Consider the following 19,224-nt stretch of genomic DNA (forward strand, 5'->3'; position numbering starts at 1 on the left):
TCACGAAGAATGCAACAAACAATCACCTTAGTCCATCTCCAGTCATTTCGTTCCCTTATACTACCTGCTTATCCACCTTTTCAGTTTTAAAAGTCACTATCACATCCTCAATTTTTACCCATTTGTTTGTTATGGTCAACATGCGGCTTGCAGTCGTCTGTAGGGCAATTTAATATCCAAACAGTTTTCACATTTAGGGTACATGTGTCACTTCTGTAGAACAAGTGCTACCACTATACACTAGTTACAGACTTCCCGTTTAATACAAACGGGTGATTTAGTTCTGCATACCACGTTCAGTTTGACAAATGAACACCAAACAATTTTAACATCCTATTAAGCATATGTTTGAGTGGCGATGTATTTGTTTTCAGTTTACATAAATGAACAAATTCGGTAAATGTTCCATAACTTCAACATCGATATTTACTATTGTCCTATCGGTGCAGTGACTACGTTGTTTTGCTCTTACTATAAATTATCTTCACCATAAGTGTTTTGTTTCTCCATACTTTGTGGAAGTGGTTTTGCACCTGAAGCAAACGAAACAGTGTCACCCGGAAATCGTAGGTCCCGTTCATGCACAATCCATCTTCATTGAAATTCCTCTTCCAGGAGTTCAGAAAATACCGGGTGATCAAAAAGTCAGTACAAATTTGAAAACTGAATAAATCACGGAATAACGTAGATAGAGAGGTACAAATTGACACACATGCTTGGAATGACATGGGGTTTTATTAGAACCAAAAAAATACAAAAGTTCAAAAAATGTCCGACAGATGGCGCTTCATCTGATCAGAATAGCAATAATTAGCATAACAAAGTAAGACAAAGCAAAGATGATGTTCTTCACAGGAAATGCTCAATATGTCCACCATCTTTCCTCAACAATAGCGGTAGTCGAGGAATAATGTTGTGAACAGCACTGTAAAGCATGTCCGGAGTTATGGTGAGGCATTGGCGTCGGATGTTGTCTTTCAGCATCCCTAGAGATGTCAGTCGATCACGATACACTTGCGACTTCAGGTAACCCCAAAGCCAATAATAGCACGGACTGAGGTCTGGGGACCTGGGAGGCCAAGCATGACGAAAGTGGCGGATGAACACACGATCACCACCAAACGACGCCTGCAAGAGATATTTCACGTGTCTAGCAATATGGGGTGGAGCGCCATCCTGCATAAACATCGTACGTTCCAGCAGGTATTTATCAGCCAGGCTGGGGATGATGTGATTCTGTAACATATCGGCGTACCTCTCACCCGTCACGGTAGCAGTTACAAAACCAGAATCACGCATTTCCTCGAAGAAAAATGGCCCGATAACGGTAGATACGGTAAATCCAACCCATACCGTGACTTTCTCGTCGTGCAATGGAGTTTCCACGACAGTTCTAAGATTTTCGGTAGCCCAAATTCTGCAGTTGTGGGCGTTGACAGACCCTCGGAGCGTGAAATGAGCTTCGTCTGTCCACAACACGTTACTCAACCAACCATCATCTTCCGCCATCTTTTGAAACGCCCACACCGCAAATGCCCTCCGCTTCACTAAATTGCCAGGTAAGTTCATGATACCGATGGATTTTGTACGGATAGCATCGGAGGGTACGCCTAAGTGCCAACCAAACAGTAGTGTATGGAATGCCGGTGCGACGTGCGACTGCACGAGCGCTGACTTCCTCGTGCATAGACGAACCCGCTACATTCTCCATTTCTTCCTGAACTGTCTCAGCAGCATTACCCCTTGTGCTCGGTCGGCCACTACGGGGTCTATCGTCTAAACAATCAGTGGCTTCGAACTTCGAAATCATTCTCGCCACGGCTGCATTTGTCAACGGACCTTTACCCGTTCGAATCCCCTTCCTATGGCGATAGGATCGTAACGCTGAACTAGCACATTCCCCATTCTGATAATACAGCTTCACTAAAAGCGCCTTTTCAGGTGACGTCAACATGCTGCGACTGCTGGCGCATCTGATTCTCTCTCTCATTACAGCTCCTTTTATACGCGATTGTCATGCGCAGTCACTGACGTTTTACTGTCCAGCGCCATCTGTCGGACATTTTGTGAGCTTTTTTTTGTTCTAATAAAACCCCATGTCATTCCAAGCATGTGTGTCAATTTTTACCTCTCTATCTACATTATTCCGTGGTTTATTAAGTTTTCAAATTCATACTGACTTTTTTATCACTCGGTAATTTTGGTGAAGAGTTACCTTGAGTAAGTATATTTACAATCGTGAACTATTAACTCTCCTGATGAAATCTGATTGAAGCTGTGTAGTCATCTTCACCAGCGCCCACCATATTATACCTATCGACATTAATACTACCTAGTAAAATGAAAAGCTGTTAACGGAAAATAAATAATTATTGATGGGCACAAGATGGAGGTCGCTAATGGAGATGACTCTGTGTTTTAACTTCGTCAGAAATTAATGAACATCTAGTGAACCGATTGCCTGCTACACTTCTCGTAGAGCACTTGGTGTTAAATGAAATTTTGCTTTCAGAGATTCGCTGGAATCAGGTATTCATACATGAAATAGGTACCTGTCCTGGAGTAACCATGCGCCTTTTATCAGGTATTTCGGAAGATATCTTCATTTTCGTAGTGAGTATATGGAGTCATCCCAAACAAAGAATCCACAGCGGTAGTTCTAACGACGTCCACAGTCATCGCGGAACGTCGTCTTGCTTCTCAAAACAAACAGACTTTGGTGCAAGAGTAATTTTAGGTACCTTGTTCATATTTACCACGCTTCAAACTGAGGGCATCAGTAAGCAGGTCACTTCAGTGAATGTTGACAGAAACTACTTAATGGCTATACCGCTTTCGACTGACTAGTCATTACCTAATAGTCCGTAAGTACTTCCTGGCCGGTTGTTGCGCCAAAGATATTAGGAGTAAACATTTCCATGAAGTTGCTTCTACAGGAACGTGCTCTGACGAAGCAACAGACCAAGAAAAATTTATGGGGTACTGACAATTGCTAGTCAGTCCAAAACCATAAAGCTAGTGAACTATTTATGGGCACATTGACTGAAATAAAGTTTGTAGCTACTTAGGTGACTAGTTAGTTCAGCAGTCTCAGAGTACTCTGTGCTGCGCTTAATAGTATCTGTTTCTGGTGACAGCAGTCCACCAGGAATAATCACGTGTCCGGCATTGACTGACTGCGGTGGTTGGTTGTTGGCACGGTTAGGACCTGGTGGTGGTGTCCGCACCTCACACAGCACTCACCCGCTAACTGCTGGGTTACACTGAGTCTCCCTTGTGATTTGGTGTGACCGGCAATACGTGCTCCTACACTGATTACAGCACATAGTAATTTGAGGTCCTTGTAAAATAACACTTCATCAAAAGTATGCTTTGAAGGCCAAATGAAACGCCTTTTTTCTTTGTTGCGTAACACGGTTCGAAATCATCGACGAGTAGCGTTTGTTTGGGATCGCGCCATCTACACATTACGAACAAAAGTTAATGTGTAACGCCAGAGAAAAGATGTCTATTTAATGTTAGGGGTGACATGCTGTTCATTTAGAAATTCGTAAGTGCAATTCTTTGACAAACACCTGGAAGCAGAACCTCACTTCCCTTGTAGAAGAGCATATCAATGGATAGTGGTTTTTATTATACAGTGGTGATTAAAGCGTTTCACGGCGAGTGTAGGTAACATGTATGAGAGTCGGCAGAAACATACGCAGCAGTGGGACAAGACTCCGAAATTGGTACTTTTTATTAATCTGACGCGATGTGTTTGAAAATTTTTAGTTGTCTAAAACAAAAATTTTCGTCTTGTTTTTAGATGGATTGGATTCATATCGATTTGATAAGTGCACAGAGTGTGTGTTTTAAGTTTAGACAACTAAATGAGTCGCCAACGACGCACCGTACGAAAAAAAATGTTCTAGGTGAAAAGTTAGTGATAGTAGTACTACAACTGGCTACGTTGTAACCAACTCTCCTGCGTGGGTGGGGTCAACGTTGTATTTTCAAATGGGACCTCCCCCTCCCCCCCCCCCCTCTTCCATTTTTATGGGATATTCGTATTCTACACCAAAAAATATGTAAGGTGTGCTCAAACTAATATTTTCCATTCGTGGAAGATGGCGCTGGAAGATGGCGCTGTGATCGATAAGTATCAAGTGCGTGTGTGTTGCAATTAAGAACCAAGGTATTTCAGTCTACATTTCGTTTACGATGTAGATGTAAAGCTTTGCTTTCTAACGATAAATACTGATGTTCAAACTCGTTTCGGTGTGTTTTGCCGTAACCCTCGCACTGGCCCCTAGGCGGGCACCGGCGGATATAAACCACAACTGTAGTAAGGTAAAATGAGAATGAAGTGACAGCGACAGGCGCATCTGCCATGGATACTCAGCGAAATTAAGGCCAGCGGACTTACCGATACCAGTGATCCCGCTGGGAACAGAAAACTATTACATCCACGTCCTTTTTTCTTGATCAAGCTAAACGTAGTTTCTTACATTAAAACGTGTCACCATGTTCAACTGTACAATCAGTTTGCAACACCAAATTAAATGGTTCAAAATGGTTCAAATGGCTCTGAGCACTATGGGACTCAACTGCTGTGGTCATAAGTCCCCTAGAACTTAGAACTACTTAAACCTAACTAACCTAAGGACATCACAAACATCCATGCCCGAGGCAGGATTCGAACCTGCGACCGTAGCGCCCTTAACCGCTCGGCCACTCCGGCCGGCCCAAATTAAATTTCGAACATAAGTATCAACCATTAGTGCATACAGGTTTACAGTTACATTGTAAATGAAATGTAACATAAAATGCGTCGGTTCTTAATTGCAGAAACAGGGAGACGTTACATTTCTCGATTGCAGTGCCATTTACCACGGATGGAAAACGATTCGAATATACCCTACTTATTTTTTGGCGTAGAATCCGAATATGGAATAAAAATGGGGGTTCCCATTTGAAAATACAATGCTGAGCCCGCCAACGCAGGAGGAGTGGTCACGAGATGGCGAGTAACTGCTAGAAATGGCCGAAAATTTTGAAATATATGTGATGTAAGCCCCAGATTTCAGGAGGAGGCAAGTGCACTATCTCGTCTCGCCCCCCTCTTGCGTATGTCAACTTTAGGTGAATTCATCAAGTTTTTTTATACGGATGCCATCGATCTTGTTTATCCGTGTAGAAACGTGTAGTTCAACCCGTGGTCGAGATACTGTGGTCTCTCCTTCAAATCCAGCCACTTCTTAAATTCTGAATAAAAATCGTAAGTAATGGCGGCTAAAGAATTCCAGCGTAAGAAGTCACCCTCGTTCAGTCAACGGTCTTGTCAAGGAGATCAGAGGAACGGTCAGAGGTTCAGCGCGCTCTCTTGGCCTTTAAGTGGAAACTAACCGTACAGCATGAGGATGCTGAAGGCGATGGAAATAGCTGCACTGAAAACAGTGTGTTTCCACAGCACAAGTGCACTGCAATTGAAGAAAGTGTCATGACGATGTCTTCACTGCCAGAAGGTTCCGGAACAGTCCCCCGCTCGGACCTCTGGGTGGGGACTGTCAAGGAGGAGATGAACAAGAGATAAAGATGGAATAACCGACGAAGGGTTAACGTTGTAAGAGTCGACGTAGTAAGGAAGCTAGAAAACCTGGAAAGGGAAATGCAAAGGCTCAATCTAGACATCGTGGTGGTCAGTAAACGGAAATGGAAAGATAAGGATTTATGATCAGACGAATACAGCGTGACATCAACAGCAGCAGAAAGTAATATAACGAGATTAGGATTCGTTATCAATAGGGTAATAGGGCATAGAGTTAGCTACTGTGAACAGTTCTATAATAGGGTTGTTGTCAAATTCGACAGAAAATGTACGCCGACAACTATAGTTCAGGTGTACATGTCGACGTCGCAAGCAGAAAATGAAGAGAGAGAAGCAAATGAAGTTACAAAACAGGTAATTCACTGTGTAAAGGGAGGAGAAAATATAATAATCGTGGCGAACTGGAATGCGATTGTTATGGGGGAATATGGACTCGGTAGTGGGAGGAGTTAGTTGTTGAAGTACTGAGGGTGGATGAGACGTGTTTGAAGTTCGCCAGAGATGTGGGATTTGCGGCAGGCAGTTCAGCTGAAGAAAAGTGGACGTTTCTGAAAAGTCGATCACAAATGTTCGAAAGAGAAACAAAGATACGAAAACTGCGAAGAAGCCTGGGTAACAGAAGAATTACTTAAATTGTTAGACGAACGCAGGATGTACAAAAATGTTCAGGGAAAGGCAGGAATACAGCAATATAAATCCTTTAAGAATGAAATAAATGAGAAGCGCGGGGCACCTGCTGGAAAAATGTGAAGAAATCGAGAAAGAAATGATTGTTGGAAGGATTGACTCAGAGTACAGAAAAGTCTATACAACCTTTGGTGAAACATAAAATAAGAATGGTAACATTAAGAGCTGAATGAGAATTCCACTGTTAACTGTAGAGGAGAGAGAGCGGATATTTGAAAAAGAGATCATTGACTGCCTCTGTGAAGGGGAGAATTTGTCTGATGACTTGATAGGAGGAGGAGGAGGAGGAGGAGGAGGAGAAAGAGAAAGTGAAACTGAAGTCGGTAAGGAAGACGTAGGAAATTCAGTTAGACTCAGAATTTAAACAGCTCTGGAAAATTTGAGATCAAATAAGGCAGAAGGTATAGATAACATATTATCAGAATTTCTAAAATCACAGGAGAATGTTTCTACCGAACTACTATTCCAGTTGATGATTAGAATCTCTGAGACAGACGGGATTCCATCAGACATCCAGAAAAATATCATCCACATAATTCCAGAGACAGCAGGGCAGATAATTGCGAGAACTATCGCAGAATCTGCTTAACAGATCATGCGTGCAAGCTGCTTAAAAGAATAATAAACAGAAGAAAGGAAAGGAAAATTTAAGATCTGTTAGATGACTATCAGTTTGGCTTTAGGAAGGGTAAAAGCTTCAGGAAGCAGTCCTGTCGTTGTTCTTGATAACAGCAGCAAGACTGGAGAAAAGCTAAGACACGTTCATAGGATTTATCTACCTAGAAAAATCGTTTCGAGTATGTAAACTAGCGCATGATGTTGGGAATTCTCGGGAAGATAGGAGTAGGCTATAGGAAATGACGGGTAATTTCCAGTAAGTACAAGAACCAAGAGGCGAGGGTGAGATGGGAAAACCAAGAAAGAAGAGCTCCGATTAAAAATGGTGTAAGAAAGGAATGCAGTCTTTCGCCCCTACTGTTCAATCTATATATCGAAGGAGCTATGGTGGAAATAAAAGAAAGGTTCAAGAGTGGGATTAAGGTTTGTGGTGAAAGGATGTCTCTATCAAATTCGCTGACTACTTTGCTGTCCTCAGTAAAAGCGAAGAAGAATTACAGGATATGTTGAATGTAATGAAAAGTCGAATAAATACAGAAAGTGACTTTAGAGTAAACCGAAAGAACCGGACAAGGTTCCGTATATTAGATTTCTATACGCAGCATAAAGGCAATGTCCCGACTCACTGGCTCACTCACTGTCTCATCAGCCAGCTCAAGCACTGAGGATAGAAAACTGAAGTTCGGAGAGGCTGTGAACCTTATACTGTATACATCGTTTAAGAAGGGATTGTTCGAAAGTGCATTCCTAAGGAAGTGAAATAGAGCTTGAAAGGCTCTCTGAAAATGTCGCTTTTAAAGCAGTTTTGAAGCTGGAACTACGGAAATATATAAAGTGTTTTTCAGCATATTTGGAAATTCAAGCATTAAGGTGGTAAAGAGGATGGTTGAAAGTTTTTCTGAAAATAAATCATTATTAAAGAACTTCTAAAGTGTTTTAAAGCTACATCTATGAAAATTGGTATTTGACTTCTAGCTTACAAAAAAAAATTACGTGTTTCAGTGTTTTTGGAAATTAAGTCCTGTAAGGGAGTGAAATGGCGAATTAAGTTTAATGAAGCTATTTCATTATCAAAGCATTTTCAAAGCTAAATCTATGAAAATTTGTAATTTGCTCATCTGTTAGAAATAATAGGCTAAGCTGTAAAAATTGGTATTTCACTTCCCAGTTAGATATAAAGAAACATGTGTTAGGGGGTGTAAGTTTCTGTAGAAATATCTCCACACGAACGCAAAAGGCATGATTAACAAAAACCTTTGACTCCAGTTACCAGAATTGCGTTTTGCTCAGAAATACATTCGGCAAAGATCATGTTTCCATGTCCTTAATTAGCTTGATGTTTAGAAGGTATCATAAAAATTCGATCAATGGAAAAAAAACAAAAAAAAAAAACACTTTGCAGATTGTATAGCGATGCAGCGGGCACTAATCTACTTTCAGAATGAAATTATCACTCTGCAGCGGAATGTGCGCTGATATGAAACTTCCTGGCAGATTAAAACTGTGTGCCGGACCGAGACTCGAACTCGGGACCTTTGCCTTTCGCGGGCAAGTGCTCTATCTGAGCTACCCAAGCACGACTCACTTCCCTTCCTCACAGCTTCAATTCTGCCAGTATCTCGCCTCCTACCTCCCAAACTTCATTTTTAGGATTAGGTGTGTTAATGAGTTAAGTTAATCAATAAGAAATAATAACGAAGTAGACAAATTTCTCAAACTGTTTGGATTAGATAGTTCATATTGCTCTGAGCACTATGCGACTTAACTTCTGATGTCATCAGTCGTCTAGAACTTAGAACTAATTAAACCTAACTGACCTAAGGTCATCACACACATCCATGCCCGAGGCAGGATTCGAACCTGCGACGGTAGCGGTCGCTCGTTTCCAGACTGCAGTGCCTAGAACCGCACGGCCACTACAGCCGGCGATTAGTAAAGAATTAAGATTTTTAGGCCTCCTTGTATGAAAACCATTCGACTCACACTGTCGCAAAAGGAAGGAAAAAAAAACCGTTTCGCAGTTGGTAGTATATAAGTACATCAAATAAACCATTCTTAGATTGCACTATATTCCACACCGCCTGGAAAGTTGTTGCCTAAAGTTTTCCGGTGGTTACTAATGATTAATTTAGTTCTCCATGCGTAGGAGAGATCACTCTCTTAACCGAGTCGTTAAAAAATGTTTACGGTACTTGCTTCAAATACGGAAAATTGAGAATTTCAATTTACAAAACATGTCCTGAGAACACTTTAAAATTATATGTTGGCGATGAGCTGTGTCTGGTATTGGTTTCCTGGGGTGGATAAGTGATACGGTTATGTAGGACAGCATAATAATATATAACAAGCATCAAGTAAGACGGCCCAACTGGAAGCCTGTGTACCAGGCACTTCATGTTTATTTTTGCCCAAAAGTTAAAAACTTTATTTCAGGTCTTAAAAGTAGCGTTCTGCCTCCGAAAACCCAGCACATCCGCGCGGATGCTTTAACGATTCACAGCACAGTCCACGAGCATCGAGCACCGATTTTTCAGGCAATGTTATTGTATGTGTGGTATGCATGAAAGTTAAGTTCCTAAAAAGAAATATTTTTTCAACGTAAACCATACTCTTTTCTGCCGAATGTTTCGAAGGAACGATCTAATGGCGGGAAGACTGCGTTCAATAAATTTTCTTGATGCCATGAGTAAATTTGTTTCCAATTTTTATATGACGAGCACTATCCATCCAGTTGTTTTAAGGAAGTAGAGAACACGTAACAGAGTGAGTGAAAAAAGAAATAGTAAAGCGACCAAAGTTTTAATTCTTTACGAATCCAAGTCGTTTGAGAAATCACTATTCAAAACTGGGGGAACATTTGTATCGACTTTCTGTATGTTAAGTCTATTTTGATACAGACAGTACCTGTGGTCTTACTGCAAGCATTGAGATTTTCGCTTTCGATGTAGGTAACAATTAAAATCATTCGCTATCTATTGGCTGTGTTATGCATTACAGTGTAAGGTTACCCCTCAGAAGGAAGTGAGTATCGGTGCCCCAGCGTTTTCTAATGACGTACAGAGATGGCAGTTTACGTTTGTGAACGTTGTTTTCAACAAAGCACGTGCAATGCGACGTCGTAATGTAGTGAAAATTGCAAAGGCTGTCTATTTGATCCAGAAAGGATGGACTTTCGGTCGCGTTGCCAATTCCTATCCGTGTATCATCCATAGTTTGTGGACACTACAGGGAGACAGTTCAGTACACAAGGCGAGTCGGACAAGGTCGCCGAAGCATTGCAGTGCGACCTGAAGACCATTATCTGGCAATCTTTGCCTTCCGGCGTTGTTCGGATAGCACCAGAGCACTCCAAGACGATCTCGGCTCAAGCCGCTGTGTCCGATCAGACTGTAATGAACAGATTAAGAGAAAGGACCTTACGACGAAGACGTTCTGTTAGAGTGCTCCGCTTGACACGAAAAAAATCTCGCAGCTCGCCTTCAGTTCTGCCGTTCCCATGCCAACTGGCAACTTCGTCGCTAGCGAAAGGTGCTATTCAGACTAGTCCAGATATCCTCTGGCGCAAGGTGATGGTCGTGTTCGTGTGCAGAGACTCGTTTTGAGCGGTATCTGCCAAATGTTGTCCAAGAAATCGGCAGATTTCCAAGGTTCTGTGATGTGAGGAGGCTTCAGTGGTGAAGTCTAGACATCGAAGTAATGGAATGGTAGGTGGTGAGTCCCGAACGAAACCTCGTCGTACGCATATGGGACATGCCTGACATACGTGTTCTTGGTCGTCCTGTTCAACCATAGATTCTCCAAGAGCTCTTGTGGACTCTCGTTGAAAATGGGAACGGCTACCTCTGTGGACTTCCATGGAGCATGCCAGGCAGTGAAACGCTCACGGAGCGTTAATGAAGTCCAATGAAAAGCACTCAGGATGACGGGATGAATGATCGTTTCCACTTTGTTTTCGACACCTGTCTGTCAGTCCGGTTTTTCGAGGGTGTAAAGATGTTGTGTACTTAATTAGTGAAAGGTAAAGGTATTATTTGATAGCATACCCAGTCTTCAATTATTGGTCAGTGGTTTTCGGCAGACGTCCAAAGTCATACTCCTCTAATTATTTTGATCTGTGTGTGTTAAAGTCTTTCATTTGGAATTATTCACAAGCGACCTGCCAGGTATGAGCCGTGCCCCCTTGTCAGTGTTGGAAGGCGAGACACGGCGGTAACTCTATCGCCTGGGGCGGGGCGGGGCGCCCCGCGCGCCGGCAGCCATCGATTGCGCTAAGCGCTCCTTCCGCACTGCACAACAATCACCTGCTGGCTCCAAATCAATACGCCTAACACACACGTGTGCGCCGACGCCCGCCGCTCTCTATAGGCTGTCACGATGATAAGGCGCCACACTGCTCTGCGACAGAGCGCCGAGTCAGCCTCAAGCAAGAGCGATTCCTTCAACCAGGTTGCCGTCCTTCTCCTTCTAGACTACTCCGCCCTTGTTAAAGAAATTGATGACGCGCGCATTGCTAGAGATAACGTTTCATTTTTTCCTTTGACACATTAACTTCCCGTCAAAGCTTATTTTTTGTTGCACTGGTGACCTTTATTATTTGCTAGTTTTAGGGAACGCTCTTTTTACGTCACACAATCACAGAAACGGGATGTTTGACTTCATTACAAAATATAAAACACAGTTTAGGGCATAACCAAATTATGTAAAAATAAGCGAACAATTTATGTTTTTGTTCCACTACATGATATTCCTACCATATCTTTGAGGTCAAACGTGGACGAGGTCTATTCCAAAACGATTTCAGCCGTATGTGTGCCCTAAGATTACCACAACTGCTTATATAGTGAGAGGGCTGGAGAAGTACGTAACTATATTTAATTCTGGAAGTAGCAAGGATAAAATACGACAAGTGAACGATTAGCTACAACTTTTCCGGAAACCAGAGTGCAGTTCTAAGAATCGAAATAACATGAAATGGAGGTAGTATTAGAGAGGGTGGGGTGGGGGGTGAGACTGGCTTGTAGCCTATCCCCGATGTTATTCAGTTTGTGCACTGAGCAAGCTGTGAAGAATACGCAAGGCAAATTTGGAAAGCGAATTTAAGTTCAGGGACAAGAAATAAAATCCTAAAGGTTTACCGACGACATTATAATCGTGGAAGGGACGGGAAAAGACTTGCAAGATCAGCTGAACGGGACGGACAATGTCGAATAGAAGTTCTAAGATGAACAACGGAAGTAAAGCTAGTTATCACAAACGTATTGTTTCAAAATGTTCGTAAAACATGTGTTCTGTGAATTCAATTTGTCAATTTCCCCGGTTTGGAACAAGTGACGTAAACATTTTTTAACGAGTCGGTTAAGCGATTCACCTCTTCTATACTTCGAGGATCAAATTAATCATTGCTTTCGTGTAAGCACCGGAAAACTTTAAGCAATAGTTTTTCAGGCTCTGTGGAGGGATGCAGCGCAATGTACGAATGGATTATTTTATGTACTTGCGTACAACCGCCTGTTCTTTTTTCTCCTTTGAGAAATGACGTCCATAGATGGAAACTGAATGTAATCTAATTACATCGGGCGATGGTGTCTGAACATACATTTAAGAGTTAGGAAGTTTCTCCTAAGGTGTTTCTTTCGGGTGTAGCCTTGTATGAAAGTGAAACGTGGGCGATACACTGCCCATATCAGAAGAAAACTGAAGCTTCTGATCTATGGTATGACAGAGTAATTCTGAAAATTAGACGGGTAGATCGAAGAACTCATGAGTCGCTACCAAATTGAACTGAGGGGAAAAAAAGAAATTTATGGCAGAACTTGACAGAAATAAGGAACCGGTTGATAGCAGCAGCAGCAGCAGCAGCAGCAGCAGCAGCAGCAGCTCAAATGGCTCTGAGCACTATGAAACTTAACATCTGAGGTCATCAGTCCCCTAGAACTTAGAACTACTTAAACCTAACTAACCTAAGGACATCACACACATCCATCCCCTAGGCAGGATTCGAACCTACGACCGTAGCGGTCGCGCGATACCAGACTGAAGCGCCTAGAACCGCTCGGCCACACCGGCCGGCAAGATGGGATACAAGGTATGTTTAAATGCAATTCTTCCTACAACGATTTTAAGCGATGTAAACAAATTATTAAAGTGAAGATGTAAATCTTCACTTTAATAATTTGTTTACATCGTTTAAAATCGTTGTGACACACAGTTACAGACTGTCTCGCGTTCTGTTTTGGTTCTAGGGCACCCGAAGGAAATTTCGTCATTTGGGAGAACAAAAAGAGAAAGCTAATGTGAAATGTATCTTAACGTGAACAAGCCGTCTGATGATGAAACTGTCGGTTCGAAACCGTTGACGGTGCTATTTAAATTAATAAATAGCACTGTAAAAAGTGACTGCTGTAATCTTGTCTGTAAGAGCCAATCTACATCTTGTACACAGCCACGGCAGTTTTCGACAAAACAGCACTTCACCTTTACTTTTCACGCCTTGCGAAACGCCTATAGTGTTTCTAACTGCAATAATGTAACATCAATCCGCACACCACCGAAAGCACTTCAGAAGTTCTTGCGTATTTCGCTTTAACGTACCCGTCCTCTTCGGTGTCTCGTTACAGAGTATTAAAGTAATTATGATTTAATCTGTTTATTAACTGAACTAACTCATTTTCTGTTAAAATGGCTTCGAAGCAACTTGTAATATTGTAATATGCCATCATCAAAACATACATTAGACACAGGCAGTGCAACAATCCTCAGACGAACCAGATGCAAAAAGAGAGAGAGAGAGAGAGAGAGAGAGAGAGAGAGAGAGAGAGAGATAGAGACGGTTTTTCGTCGCTGCGTTGACACCTCATTTAGTGTCATTGTGTCTTTCTTTGATTGAATCAAAACCATAACACTACGATCAGATCGCCTTATCTTCGTCGGTAAACTTATCCATACTGCTGTTTAACACTAGTAACGTACTGTACAACTATCACTGCCGGAAAATCAAACCCAGAACAGACCTAAACAGTACTGAGTGCAAGCTTGAGAACGAGGAGTTAACTGCGCGTTAATGTTAAGAGACAGAACCGTGGGTGAACGGAACAAGTTTTCTTAGGAACGAGACTCGCAGCACATACCGTCGGCATTTGTGTTGAAATGCGGATATATTGAGTGGAATGTAAGTACAAAACTAAGTGGGGGAAAGAATTGCAATTACTCTGTATCGAGCTGCCGGAGACTATCAGTTCCTCATACCAAAATACACAGAAAATATCCCCCCCAACAACCTCCGAAATTTTATTACTGGTATTCGGGTTTACCGATACTGGTATATAAGCACCCACACGTAGTCAAGGGGTTTGTGTGGTATTCGAACGGAAACTTTTTCATCCCCGCTTGCAGTACAGTACACCGTGTCTAGAGTCAATATTTAATGTGAAATTGTGATAAAATGTGGCCTCGTTAGAATTGGAAACTTTATAGGCGTCCCGAAAGATATGTAAGCAAATTCTTTTCCGTAACGGCTATTAGGTAGGCAAAGTACAGTGAGACTGCTCAGTAGCGCTCCGTACATTGCGTGCACGCCCGGGGACCGTGCATGTCGCAGAGGGGCTGTGTCACGCGGGCCTGCCTAGGGACTCAGGGGCCGGCGCCGCCCTGCGTCCCTCGCTTGCGTAACGGCACTCAGGCAAGTGCAGTGCGAACCTCCTCCGAAATTCGTCCCGTGCGTCCGCTGGAACGCAATTGTTTGTTCGGCATGCCTTTTGGCATGATGTGCTGCCTACCGTTTAGTGTTGCCTACAGTTTAGCAAACTAGAGACGTTCATTCTAAAACCGTTTTTATTCTCTTGGAATAAAGAGGCGACAAAAACGACTTACTCATTTACAATTACGTGTAAATTTCAAAAAATAAAGAAGAGAATACTAATATAGTCGCAACCGAAAGTTGTCACACATAGGAAAATGTCACAGCCGAAATACATACTTATGGTATTCGTTTCTGTATCTATACAATAGAGCGAAATCTGAAATTACTGATCCAATAAAAAGTCATCGTACTGGGAAGCTCGACGTGGTGCGAAAAATGTAGCAACAGAGTGTATTGGCTGACTTCTGCATCACACTGAACTCGCCAAAGCTCAACCTGTCCACGCAAATCAGCAACTGCTATGACAAATGCACACACTCAACTGTCGGGAAGTGGTAGTCCGTCTCACAAGTGTTGCAGGTCGTTCCCAACTTCTTTTGCTTGTAGACACACTTAACACGGCGGTTGTGAATGAGGTGGTGCACTATTCAGGAGAAGTCTAGTTAAAAGCCTATGTTCGGTTTTTCTGACTTCAATGTACTGTTGCCTAAATCATTTGAGGAGAACGCCAGCATGATGCAATTACGCAGACAACGATTTATTTCTGGTACTTGCTTCAAGCGGCACGTGATTGTACTCACAGAAACATCTACTGCAAAGTGCAAGATTTGAAGCTCCATGTCGCGGATTGTGCTGCCCCTCCCGCCGGAGGTTCGAGTCCTCCCTCGGGCATGGGAGTGTGCGCACGCGTGTGCGCGCGCGCGTGTGTGTGTGTGTGTGTGTCTGTGTGTCTCTGTGTGTGTGTGTGTGTGTGTGTTCTTAGCATAAGTTAGCTTAAGTAGTGTGTAAAAAAAATGGCTCTGAGCACTATGGGAATTAACATCTATGGTCATCAGTCCCCTAGAAGTTAGAACTACTTAAACCTAACTAACCTAAGGACAGCACACAACACCCAGTCATCACGAGGCAGAGAAAATCCCTGACCCGCCGGGAATCGAATCCGGGAACCCGGGCGCGGGAAGCGAGAACGCTACCGCACGACCACGAGCTGCGGACTAAGTAGTGTGTAAGTCTAAGGACCCATGACCTCAGCAGTTTGTCTCTTAGGAATTCACACACATTTGAAGATAGTTTCAAAGTGTAAAATTAAATACGCTGTGGCTGCGTAATACGATGTTGGACCTATTAAACAGCGATATTAGGACATTTGCCTCATCGAAAACTGCTAGTATGAAGTCAAAGAGTATCTCAATTCTGATCGGAGAAAAAAATCTGGATATAACTTGATGTGTTTGTCTTAATGATTTTCCAGGCTTCAGAAGCACATTGGTCAGTGTTTTATAAACCCATCGTCAAAACTGGGCTTGATGAAAAGATATCACAGTATCTTTAACAAACCGAACTATATTTGTGATAAAGTGTGTCTTTCAGTTCGTGGGAAGTTCATAAAATGGCTCTACAATGTTTTCAGTGGAGACGCTATTATCTATAGATACTGTATGTGTCGACGCCCAATAACTACAACGACGTTCAGAGCTAACTACACAGATTGTTTTGAATGTTTGAATGTCAGTTATCCTTAAATCTGATTAAATGCAGTCGATGCAGTTCATAACAATCGCCCTGTCAACAAAATACGAAATTACCGATTACGGGGATACACATTTTTATGCCTACAATGCACACCACTACAGCTGCAAACAAATTGACAGGTTGTGGTTCCTTGTCAGTGTATTGAAAACTAACATGACCTTATTTATAAAATATGTTTTTGCGTTCCAGACGCTTTTCGTGACTGAAGCAGAAAAAATTATTTTATAAGTTTTTAATACAGTCAATGACCTAAAAAATCCATCCAATATGGAAAGATTTATCATGGTCTTAATTGTGGGGGCATAAGCACAAGCTAATCGGTTTCTACATTAGTCAGTTGGAATTGTGAAGTTAACTGTTTTTCTGCACAAACTTTACGTTTTCACCTGTATGCAGTATCATTGGATCAGATCTTTCTTCTTCCAAAAATTGGTAATCTTATTCAGTGGTACAATCTTCTTTTGAACTGAACGAAAGAAACACTAGAAAGTAAATTTTTTTTAGAATGAGCTGAGAGGAAAATGTGGACCTCTGACTCTTTACTAGACTGTCGCTTTTTCCCTACCGTTCTAGTTAGACGACTTCCACTACCTAATTAGAGACTCAAGTTATTTCACTCTATTCATTTTGAACCACCTTCTACTAATTACTTGGCGTCTCAGTCTGTGGTTGTAAGGCCCCAAGAAGAGGGCGCCAAGACATGTCATCATTTCGAGAAGGAGGGGGGGGGGGAGGGTTGCAAATAACCGACGCGACGACATGAAATTAATTAACTCGTCTTGCTGAAGGAGGATGTTCCTCCGCTAGCGCTCATCGTTGTAATTATTCTGGCTTAGTGACGTCACCAGTGAGGTGCCGTAAACACGAAGGGGCGCTGCCGGGGTGAAGTTTGCATCGAGGTGCTGCAACACGCAGATTTTGTGTACACCACCCGAAGTGTCCTGTTTGCGAGCATACACTGAAAGCAAGTCGCGTGAACTGCCACTATTTTATCTTTCGTGTGGTTTAACCACAGTCTGTCTCAGAATTATTGGCACTGGGTTTTATGCATTTTGAATATGTCCACGCAAAAACGGAATTACACATCTATGAATAGCTAACTGACAGAGGGCCAAAGATTTCGGATGAGAAATAGGTGATCTTACGTTCTTAAAAATCGAAAGTTGATCGCATTGTTGTTCATTCTACACGAAAAAATATTATTTCCAGATAAAATCTCATGCTCGATTCCTCGGAATAATATTTGACTCTCGGTTCAGCGTGGCGTCTCACATACAATCGACGAGTGGCGTCAGATAAATATTCAACAATGTTTTTGTCGGCCAGTTTCTCTGAAAAAAATGCGTAATTTGTTTCGTGAAGTTCCGATAGGTGGCGGCGCTGTAAGCAGTCTTTAAGATGGCGTCTGTAACGGAGATGCCTTCCAGAGTTTCTTTTGGTTGAAAACCAGGGCATTGCAAATATTCGTAGGCGCTTGCAAAATGTCTTCGGAGACCTGGCTGTCATTGGGCGAGGCGTTTGTCAGGGAGCGCAACAAGGTACCGCAAACCTGTCCGATCTCCCGCTCGCCAGTCTGCCACACACACAGCTGTGACTGCTGCAATGTTGGGACGTGTGGGCACGCACATCCGAGCTGAGCGAGAGATCATAATGAAACACCTCACTGTACACCTGGACATCTCTGTTGGCAGAACTGAGGAGCTCTTCTACCAATTGGTGTACTCGTAAGGTGTGTGCCTGCGGGGTTTCTCGCCGCTTAACAAAAGACCATAAAGAGCAACGAGTTTGGCGCAATGATGGACGCACTTCGCGGGAAGCAGTACGTGGATGGTGAGGAGGCTATTGACTTAGCAAGACATTAGCTCTGACGTCGACCAGTAGAGTGGTATCATGCGAGCATACAGGCCCTGTCAGTAAGATGGTATAAGGCCGTCACATTGGATGGAGGTTATGTTGAAAAGTAAGGCTTTGTAACCAGAATAGTGGGAAATAATACTGTGTATCTGAATCCTGAATAAAACCAACTTGCTTTCAGAAAAAAAGTGTTGCATTACTTATTCATCGCCTCTCGTATTGTTAACAAGTGCGAAGAAGTAAATGTAATTCGCTCTCTCCCCGCGTGTTGTGGGGAGCGCATCGTAGTACTCTACTCGGAAGGTACTGACGGATTATTCAATCTAGACTGGACTATGGCTGTATACTGTTTCACAATGCGTCTAATATTTATCTCACCAAATTAGACACAGTTCAGTACACAGTCATTCATATCTGTCATGGAGCCATGCGTTCGAGAACTGCAAGCGCCTTTTTAATGAAGGCAGCAGAGATGTGCCCTTAAGCATTAAACGTCAAACGTTGTCAGATAATTTTTTCATTCAAGGCATGGCCTTCATGGATGGTCTTGTCTACAAGAGGAGAGACTGCGTTTACCATTTACGGATTGCCTTCCACAGCAGAACTGAAACTCCGGCCGTCTGCACCAGCTTTGACTCTTGATCTCATGTCATACAGTCTGTACGATGTTCTTCGCCTCTGCGTTCATTTGAGTATGATCTTGACACAGAGAGGGAGGTATTAGGTTCCAGTCTTATTATAATACACGCTCGATGAGGAAATTGCCTTATAGAGATTACTTATGAAAATTCAAGAACCACGGAAAACAGCAGTGGCAAAAGATGTGGACTGCATCCCCAGAATGGTGGATATTATGCAGAATTACAATCTCAATTTCGTACTAGGTCGTGGTTTACGCGGACACATTTGGACAGATCTACGATTTCCGCCATCACTCGACTCCGCGTTAACCGTGCCTCGTTTCCTCCACAACTACATAGCATCAACATTTACGATTCTCCTGCATGTGAGTGTGATTGTGAGTCAGAGGTTGATGTGAACCGATTATTGTTTTCGAGCCCCAAATTTGATGTGAACAATCGGA

The 19,224-nt window shown here is 42.6% G+C and overlaps 1 protein-coding gene across 1 annotated transcript in view; it reads left to right on the forward strand.

Annotated features, from left to right (window-relative positions):
- LOC126088490 (uncharacterized) overlaps positions 1-19,224 on the forward strand; it is an 841,325-nt gene that overhangs the window by 18,472 nt on the left and 803,629 nt on the right. The window lies entirely within an intron of this gene.

This window comes from Schistocerca cancellata, chromosome 6 (assembly GCF_023864275.1).
Source record: "Schistocerca cancellata isolate TAMUIC-IGC-003103 chromosome 6, iqSchCanc2.1, whole genome shotgun sequence".
NCBI lineage: Eukaryota > Metazoa > Arthropoda > Insecta > Orthoptera > Acrididae > Schistocerca > Schistocerca cancellata.